A 9,966-nucleotide genomic window follows, 5' to 3' on the forward strand; every position below is an offset into this window, starting at 1 on the left:
GAAAACTTTAGTAAATTGCTTTGAGAGAGTTCCAATATAAACAAATAAAACAAAACTGAATATCACTACCCCAACGAAAACCCAAGTTCTCCCCATCTGTCCAAAACCCAAAACAAAGACAATTGTCGCGTCATTGCCGTCACCATCGACGAACGTCCAACAGCAGGAAGGAAAGAAAGCATTTCCTACAAATCATATCGAATTAATATCATCAATTCATTACGATCCACTTTTTTTTCCCTTCCTTCTCCTAGTCCAAGTCCGAGTCCGAACCAGTCCTTAAAGGGGATCACCCAGAACAAACGGAAAATCTCTCAATTGGCCGGCAATCTTTCCCTCGGGAGAAGCTAGGCGAAAGTCGCTTTTCCTCCATTATCATAACGGTTGCTTGTATTAATAACAGCGGCCAAATCCTTAAAACCTTGTAGACAGATTGTTTACGAGAGTGCTAACGACAATGAAAAGTGTTTTCATTCCTCATCCAGACGACTTTCGGGGGAACGCACTTGAAGAAAGGTCGAGAGGAAAAGTTTGCGTCGGGAGTTTTTCTTTTTTTCCTGGAGAGAGAGAAGGCAGTTACTGGAGTATTAGCTTCTTTTGTTTTGGAGGAGGAAAAGAAAGGAGAAGGTTCAGCATGTAATCCTATTTTCGGTTTTCTTTCACTTTTGGATGTCCTTTTTCTTTTGTTTGGAGAAGGAGAGATACATTTGCTTGTTCCTTTTAAAAATGAGGGTGACTTTATGATGTCGCATTTTTCTTTTTTGTGGGCTGTGGGAATGAGGAAAATTTTAAATTGAGTGCAAATTTGGTGCCAATCAGGAAAATGAGTTCGAAAATTTATTTAACTAATCGTTTATATTGATTTACCAAAAGTTGATCTTCAAAATAATTAACCCTTGGTAACTCCTTATACCAAAAACAAACACACCTTCCTCGCATGATAATCCACTTTAAACTTCCTTCCCCAAATCAACACAAAATCTTCCCTCCTTCCAGAAGATCATACATCTCAACACGCCTTATTTGCACAGGAAAACAATCAAACCCATAAGGAAGTGAGAAATCTTCTGCCTTATAGAGCACCGATGATGATGATCCCCCGAACTTAAAAAGGGACCGAAAGATAAATTACTCACATGTGTTGCAAGTGGCAGGCCCAAAAATCCTTGCCTTAAAACTTCCTCCTTTAACTTGAGAAGGTGTTGATGGGTTTCCTACCCACCTCCCTTCAGCTTCTTTGAAGGGGTGTTGAAAATTTGCATAGACCCGTGAAATTTTCACCGTGGAAAACGACCGACGAAATGAGCCACAGTTTATTAAATTTGTGTGCTTGTTTTGAGAAGCATGAGGTAATATAATTGAACGTGACCTGCTTTTGAAAAATGACTTCTTCTGAAACACCTCCTTACGTTTTTCCAACTTGATAGGAAGGGAGGGGAGGAAAAGGGCACAATATTTTAAAGGTTATGTCTGAGGGCATGCCAGTCAGCGACTGTGGGGCAGACAAAATTATGACATGTTTATGAGTGGCCACGGACAAATTCCGCGGAAGCAGTAGCACGCAGATCCATCTGCGGCTGGGCCAGCAAGTGGTCAAAACTTTGCTTCTAAACAAGCTCTCCGAAAAGGTCTCTGGAAAATCAAATTTGAAGTTTTTTTTGGTACAGATAAATTGAAACTGAGCAAATTGATCAATTAATTTTCTCACATTATGAGCTCTAAGAGTTCAAGATTTAACTATATATTTATTTATTTTTTATACTTTAGAGCTTAAGGCAAAGATTCAGCAACCCTCACTTAGATGGCCGAATCTTTTAGAGATTTTTTCAAACCCTAAAACGAAAATATAAATAAATGTTTGGTACTGGAATTCCATCCGGGTAAGGGAATCGCTTTTTTGGTGCTTAGTTTATGATTTCTAGATACTTGAAGTTGTTCGAAAGGCGCTCTTTGTTTGAAAATTCTAAGCATTTAATAAGTCTTAATTTTTTTTTTTTAGTTAGAAAAAATAACTTTGTTGAAACGCTTACAGCTAATTTGCTGAAAAATGTTTGAATCGAATTGCGATTTAATGTATTTATCTATAAAGCCACCGTATTGCAGGTTTTTGCCTTTCTTATTAAAGAAAGGTATAGGGTTTGCTTTTGGCTCCGACTCCAAATCAAGCTTCGTTCTCAAATCGTTTCTCGAGAAATATTCATTCGAAAAATCTGCAAAAAAATCATGGACGATCGATTTTCGACGCTCGATCGTTTGATAATGCCAGAATTGGTCTATCTCCAATATCCGAATTTTGGCGCTCAATTTACCGTAGAGCACGCGTGACGTCCGTGTGTGGTAAAAAGTGCTCAATTTTGTGGTAGGGGGTTTCTCAGAGCCCACATTATGGATTTAAGCTCTCTTGAGCGCATTTGAAAGGGGATGTGCTGAACCTGAACCAGTTCCATACCAAATTTGAATTTATCCATTTTTTAATGGGACTCGGAGTATGTTTTCACCTGATCAGGTTTTCAAATAAAAATTCGGTCGAAAATTGAAATATTGAAATCGTTTATTTATCCAAAAAATTTCATTTTTCGAGCCCTACATCCTCTCAAATTTCCATCCATGTCGGTAATGTGGTTCTTGATTTACAACTTGTGGACTAATTAACTGTGAGGGGAAAAACCCCTAAAAAAGCTAAAAGCCAATTTTCACCAAATGCCAAAACTATTCTTTTGGCATTTTATCTAATTTTTTTCTCCATATTATAATCTAGACCATAATCGAGGATCTGAAACAAATTCGGACCTCATTCGGATTTACCGTTCAGATTTTAGAAAATTTCCATTTTTGCCTTTTTTACTAAAGAAAGGTATAGGGTTTGCTTTTGGCTCCGACTCCAAATCAAGCTTCGTCCCCAAATCATTTCTCGAGAAATATTCATTCGAAAAATCTGCAAAAAATCATGGACGATCGATTTTCGTCGCCTCGTCGACAAGTTGTCAAGTTGAGCTTCACATGCAGACGCGAGTAATGCTGGCGCGTGATGCTGGCGCGTATAGAGTTTTGATACTAGATAACCCCCTTTTTGTACAAGTTGCCCTATCGATTGCTTGTTCATCACACATCGCCTTTCATGATTATCTATGCTTAGCTTCAGTGAACGTAAACTAGACGCAAGCAGCTATCCGTTCTGAAGCCCCATGCTCATTCTTTTGCCTTGCTTTTTTGTTTTGCTCATTCTCTGATCGATCTCTGAGCGAACGAGCGCCACATCGCGGGTTTGGTTTTTCTAGCTTCGGTACGAGCCTTTTTGTGTGTTAGTATTTTGGTTCATCGTACCAGCGCTCCAAGTCACGTGTCGGCTTGCGGCAATGAACCCAGCGTATAAGCCAAGGTGGTTCATTCGGTACGTTTGCGTTTGTCGTAGTGAAGTCTCACCGAGCGCTCAGTTGCAGTATTCTTCCCAAACCCAAAAACGCCTAAATGCATACTACATAATTTTCTGGCTTGCTTATTGAAAGCTCACAATTTTGCCTAACGCCTAAATGTCAGTTTAGTCTGGAATTCACCAGCGTTTCAAAGCTTTCAAGAACATTTAAGCGGCTTTACCGTTACATCGTTTACAACACGGCGAATTCTCGGGTGTTGAAACACTTTCTGCCAGTCATTTGTAACCACTTTAACACATTGGAGCAAGACGGAATTATTTTGTTTTCTCGTTAATTCTTGATATTTTGAAAAGTGCAAAAAACACTCAGAGAATACGAACAATTTAGCGATATGCAGAAAACATTACGAACATCGCAAATTGTGAGCTCTGTCTCAAACATAATTTGTTCTGATTTAAAAAATCGAAAATGCTTGTGTGCGAACACAGCTTACACCCGGCCATGGAAAATGGGGCAAAAACCAGCGCATTTCAATTTTATGAAAAAATCATGTTGAGTTTTGAATTGATTAATGATAAGCATATGCTTATTCATTATTCTTTAAAAAAAAAACTTATAAAATATCAACAATTTTATCTGTAATTTTTGGGTTTTAACTGCGGAAATGCTGTCCACATTTGTCCATTTGGTCCAGTTTTGGGTTCCATAGCTATTGAAAATTGAAAAGTTTTATTCAGTTATGCTAACTAGTAGTTTATGCAACAAGTTGCAAAAAGAGGATTTTTTCAGCACGAGTCGTACATTTATCCAACGAGGTTCACCGAGTTGGATAAATACGACGAGTGCTGAAAAAATCAAGTTTTGCAACGAGTTCCATACAACATTTTTTGCAAATTCGAAAAACACCCATTGAGTGAAATTTTAAGTCGAATTTTCATGTATTTTGTCAATAAATCGTTTAAATCAAAAAAAAATGTTGAAAAGTGTTACTTTTCGAAACAAGTGCTGAAAAGTTCAACTTTTCAGCACCCATTTCAGTGCTGAAAAGTAGAACTTTTCAGCATTTATTTTTAAAAGTGTTGCTATTCGATTCTGTTATTTTTGGTACAGAAAAGTAGGCTATTTCGTCGTTCAAGAATGACAGGAAAAGTAAGTAGTTTCACGACGGAATTGCAAAAAAATATTTTAAGTAGATTTAACAAAGGATAGTTTTTAAGATAACCTCAACAGTTTCGGCTCGGAACTCGGATGTCGTAAACCAACCACCTTGACTCTTGACTTCTTATATTTGGTAACTACATTTTATTGATGGGCTTTTTTGCGTGCTTAAATACTTTTTTTTCATTTGTTGTAATTCTGTAAATACGATTTTTTTTAAACAAATTGACCTTTTTTTTTTTGAATTAAATCGAAATCGAAAAAACGAAGTTGACTTTATCCAGGTTTTTAACAATATGGACGAATACCGAAGGTAACGCTTGTAACGGTACGGGGGTACTGTCAAACCAATTTTGTAACGCACGCGCACGTCACGTCATTCCTGAACGAACTCCTGTCATAAATTTTCACCAAGATGGCGTCTCACATTTTTGCTTCCGCACCGCACCGTCCGCACACAACAATTTTTTCTGCTGCTGCCCGGAATATTGTCGAGAGAACCCGTTTCTCTACAAAAGCAGCTACCCAGGAGCAACCCGAGACAGATCCGTCTTTACCCGCTGGCCGGAACGTGAGACGATAGTGCCAGAAATAAACCGGAGACAGCAAGGCAGAAAAAAAGATCGTGAAAGAACCCGTGCTAACCGCCAGCCGGAACCGTGTCCGTGGCTAAGAAAAACATCAGAGGCAACATTCGCTGGCCACTGGCCGTAACATTGCGAAAGGCGCGTGGGAATACTCGACACAGAACCTGTTGTTTTCGAGCAGCGGCTGCCGGTAAAAACGGTGTTGTCTCGGGGTCGAGTGTTTTTCTTAGCCACGGACACGGTTCCAGCTAACAGTTCTGTCGCGAGTTTCTTTCTGGCGTCCTGACTCTGGTATTTTTCTGGTTCTCTGGTTTCTGGTCTGAAGGTTTTGTCTGGGGTGTTTCCTAGCGTTTTTTTCCACTTTTCAACGAGCTCTTCTTTGTTCCCGGCAGCTGTCATCCGGCAGAAACGTTTATTCTCAGATGCTCTTTGGTGTTACGGACACTGAGCCTGTTCTGTGCCGGAAGAAAAACAACATCTCGTAAAAGTACGGTTAAGTGCACACAACAGTTCGATTTGTTTTGTCATCATAACCTTAAAACTCGAGATGGTGTTTTCCTTCCGGAATGGGGACCGCTTTTGGAAGATGGACCAGGAAATGCGAAGAAAAGTCCGAAGGGTTCCGCTCGATGGGACAAATAAAGTCAGCGGGTCGGGTAGAACAGTTGGCAAATGATTGAGAAAATTTGGCTTTGTTTCGCTCCGTCGCCATGTTGGTGAAAATATTTGACATTGACAGGGCGGCTCACCGGGTGATTGCTAGCTGCAGACCGCTCTGACGATCCACCAGGGCGTGGGTTGGCGAATGGAATTTGCAACAAAGTGGGAAACATCACGAGGAAACACCCCAGACAAAACCTACTGGCCGGAAACCCGAGAACCAGAAAAATACCAGAGTCAGGACGCCAGAAAGAAACTCGCGACAGAACTGTTAGCTGGAACCGTGTCTGTGGCTAAGAAAAACACTCGACCCCGAGACAACACCGTTTTTACCGGCAGCCGCTGCTCGAAAACAACAGGTTCTGTGTCGAGTATTCCCACGCGCCATTCCCAATGTTACGGCCAGTGGCCAGCGAATGTTGCATCGGATGTTTTTCTTAGCCACGGACACGGTTCCGGCTGGCGTCTTCCTTTTTATCTACAAGGACTTCGCCGCCCTGGGCTCGTAAGTGTATGAAAGTATGGCACGGAGCGACGGCGCCGAATACCCATATTTACACAAAGAATTTTAGAGCGCCCGCCGCGAGATTCAAACCGGCGACCTCTGGATTGTGAGTCCAGTGCGCGTTCCGATTGATCCACACGGGCGGGAAATAAATCGAAATCAATCTATCGAAAAATTAGATCAATTTTGTCAATTTACTTTGTTGCTAAATAAGGCTGATGGATTGTTTTTTTAAATTTATGTCGATATTAAGGACCGCAAAAAAAGTTTTTTTTTTGAAAATAAACTACACTTAATGTTTGCAATGATTATTATCTTTTTTTTAATCCAATGCATTGTTTGTGATAGCAAAGAAGAACTTATTTAATTTATTCTTTGTTCTGAAACTTAAAAAAAAAAATCTTAAATTGAAAAAAAAACATACCTTAATATTTTTTCATTGAATAAAGTTTATGTCCCTCGATTCCAGGGAGGGTAAAAAATTTAAAAATTTAAAAATTCAAATAAAAAATTAGAATTTTAATAATTCAATGAAAAAAAAAATATGAAAAACTGACCATTAGGGTGTAATATCAAAATCGATTTTTCAGCACAGTACTATTTCAGTTCCTTTTGGGGTCCTAAAAAACTTCCCAAAGTTTGGGAACGATTAGTTTAGTCCTCACTTTGCGCAAAGCGATTCAATTTTCTATGAGAATTTGTATGGGAAAACCCATTTTTTTGAATTTTGTTTTTTATAAAATTCACCTGTCACGCTTTACTAAAACCGGACTCATATTCGGATGCTCTGGAAGGTGCTCTACAACTTTCCCGAAAAGAGTATGGTGCTAACTTGCTCTTGAAAAAGGTTTGAGATTGTCCACGCTCCATACAAAAAATTCGACGAAATTGTCCACGAAGGGGACGGAGGGGGGTCTAAGATTACAAAAAAAGTGTCCACGTGGTTTATGGATGGTCCCTATAGGAGGTTGACGAGCGAAAATTGCCGGGAAAAAAATTCCGGGAAATGGACCTCTCGATTTCCGGGAAATTCGGTCGAGACACCCGGAAAATTTTAAACTTAAAGCAAAATTATATAAAATAATCAGAAAAACATTTGAAAATTCAAAATTGTTTAGAATATTGAATGTTCGAACAAACTAATGCACCCTAATCTTCTTATTCAGAAAGTGAAAATTTTAACTTGTAAAAAATTTCAATAACTACAATTGAGAGAAGCCAAAAAAAAGTGGACTTCAAAATTTACCTTAAAAATTATTTAGCAGTTACACTCCAGAAATGAAAACAAATGTTTTATTTCGAATATTATTTTTTAATTATTTATAAGAGGAAAAAGCTTTTTAAAGTTGAGTTCAATTTCCATATCTTCCCTCGAGCATAGCAATCCTAATAATCTAGTTTTTTGTGAACATTTGGGTTTTCCTGATTACTGTTAATATTTCTCCATGCATATTTACAGTTGACCTTAAACATTTCAAAAATGAGACTACTTAAATTAACGTTTCATAATTCTATTGATACTTAATTCATTGAAAAGAAACAAATTTATTACTTTTCTTTTTAAATTTTTAGCACAGTAAAAATAATTCTCGGACCCCGGGAATTCCCGTGAAATGGCCAATCGCTTATTATTATCCCCTGCTCGGGTTGATCGAACTGCTGATTGCAGAGATAAAACCTCTTAAATTTAAAAGATTGTGAAGAATGAGTTTTTCTCAGACGTGATTTGTTTAATCACGCCTTCCGTCGAACGGGGAAGTAAATGTTGGCCCCGGACTAACCTAAAAAGGTTAGGTCGTTAGCTCAGTCCAGGTGTAGGAGTCGTCTCCCAGGGTCCTGCCTCGGTGGAGTCGCTGGTAGGCAGCTGAACTCAACGATCCAAAGGTCGGCAGTTCGAATCCCAGGATGGATGGAAGCTAAGGTGTAAAAAGAGGTTTGCAATTGTCTCAACAATCAAGCCTTCGAACACCTAGTTTCGTGTAGGAATCTCGCAATCGAGAACGCCAAGGCAATGCTGATAAGCGAACAATTTGATTTGATTATCATTATTTTTTTTTTCAAAGAAGGCATTCATTTGTAAATGAAGTTAACCTTCAATATTTTATAACGAAACGAATTACACACATAATTTCCAAAGAACTCCATCCCATCACGCGGCCACAAATTTACCAGTTGTAAAAGTTTTAAATTTAATTTTTATTAACACCGTACACCGTGCAAGTATTTCAGACCCGTCGTTCAAAAAACGCTTAATTTGGGATGCTGCCGTCTGTGTAGAGTAGATGAGCATCGCCGCGTGTCTTCCCGACCTGGACAAGCTGCTGCTGCTCATCACCGCGCGTCCGTCCGGAACTTGGTTTTTGAACGCACTATCTGCTGCTCCTGTTTTTAAAAGTTGCTCTGCTCCCTCAGAAGAACGACGCGGTGAATATATTCAAGTCACGTTCGAGCCATTAAAACTTATTGATTGCGGCCAACTATAAAAACAGATAATGAAACAATCGAATTATTAAAACGATATAAAAACTGAAACTTTCGGGGGGAAAGGAAAGGAGGTTGAGTCTTGGGGAGAACTACTTTTGAAGTTGTTTGAGGGAGGTTATGTTGCACAACAGGTTCCCAGCCCAAAGGAGGAGGGAAGTTATTGTTTAGTGCGTGGTTAAAAGTTGAATTGCGGTGTAATAATCTTATTAAGTTGAGTTTAAAGTTTCAAAATTAATTGGTATAGTTAACTTGTGAGCAAACCGTTCCCAAATCCAAAAGTTCAAATCCAAGGAAAAGAAGCCCAAAAACGCATCTAACATGCAATAAATTTCGGTGAAAATATCGTCCAAAACGCGCTAAATTTCCCAGATAGCCATAAATACCGACATTATTGTGTTTTTATTCCAAGGACCCCATAACCTGCAGGTTGTTTGTTTGTTTGCGCAATTCATTGCTCTGTCACTGAAGTGTAAAATGAATGTAGTTACCCGCACTCTTCTGCAGGCAGCTGGTATGTTCTGACTTGCGACGACAACGAAGCAGGACTTCTTGTTTACTGACTACTATCTTCAGATATGGCTTGGTGCTTTGGGAAGAAAAGTGGTGTCAAGCTAAGACATTTTCTTAAGAATATGAAAAAAAATGATAATACTGAACTAGTAACTAAAACACTAAACATTAAACATTAAACATTAAACATTAAACATTAAACATTAAACATTAAACATTAAACATTAAACATTAAACATTAAACATTAAACATTAAACATTAAACATTAAACATTAAACATTAAACATTAAACATTAAACATTAAACATTAAACATTAAACATTAAACATTAAACATTAAACATTAAACATTAAACATTAAACATTAAACATTAAACATTAAACATTAAACATTAAACATTAAACATTAAACATTAAACATTAAACATTAAACATTAAACATTAAACATTAAACATTAAACATTAAACATTAAACATTAAACATTAAACATTAAACATTAAACATTAAACATTAAACATTAAACATTAAACATTAAACATTAAACATTAAACATTAAACATTAAACATTAAACATTAAACATTAAACATTAAACATTAAACATTAAACATTAAACATTAAACATTAAACATTAAACATTAAACATTAAACATTAAACATTAAACATTAAACATTAAACATTAAACATT

The sequence above is a fragment of the Culex pipiens genome, chromosome 3, assembly GCF_016801865.2.
Source record: "Culex pipiens pallens isolate TS chromosome 3, TS_CPP_V2, whole genome shotgun sequence".
In the NCBI taxonomy this organism is placed as follows: domain Eukaryota; kingdom Metazoa; phylum Arthropoda; class Insecta; order Diptera; family Culicidae; genus Culex; species Culex pipiens.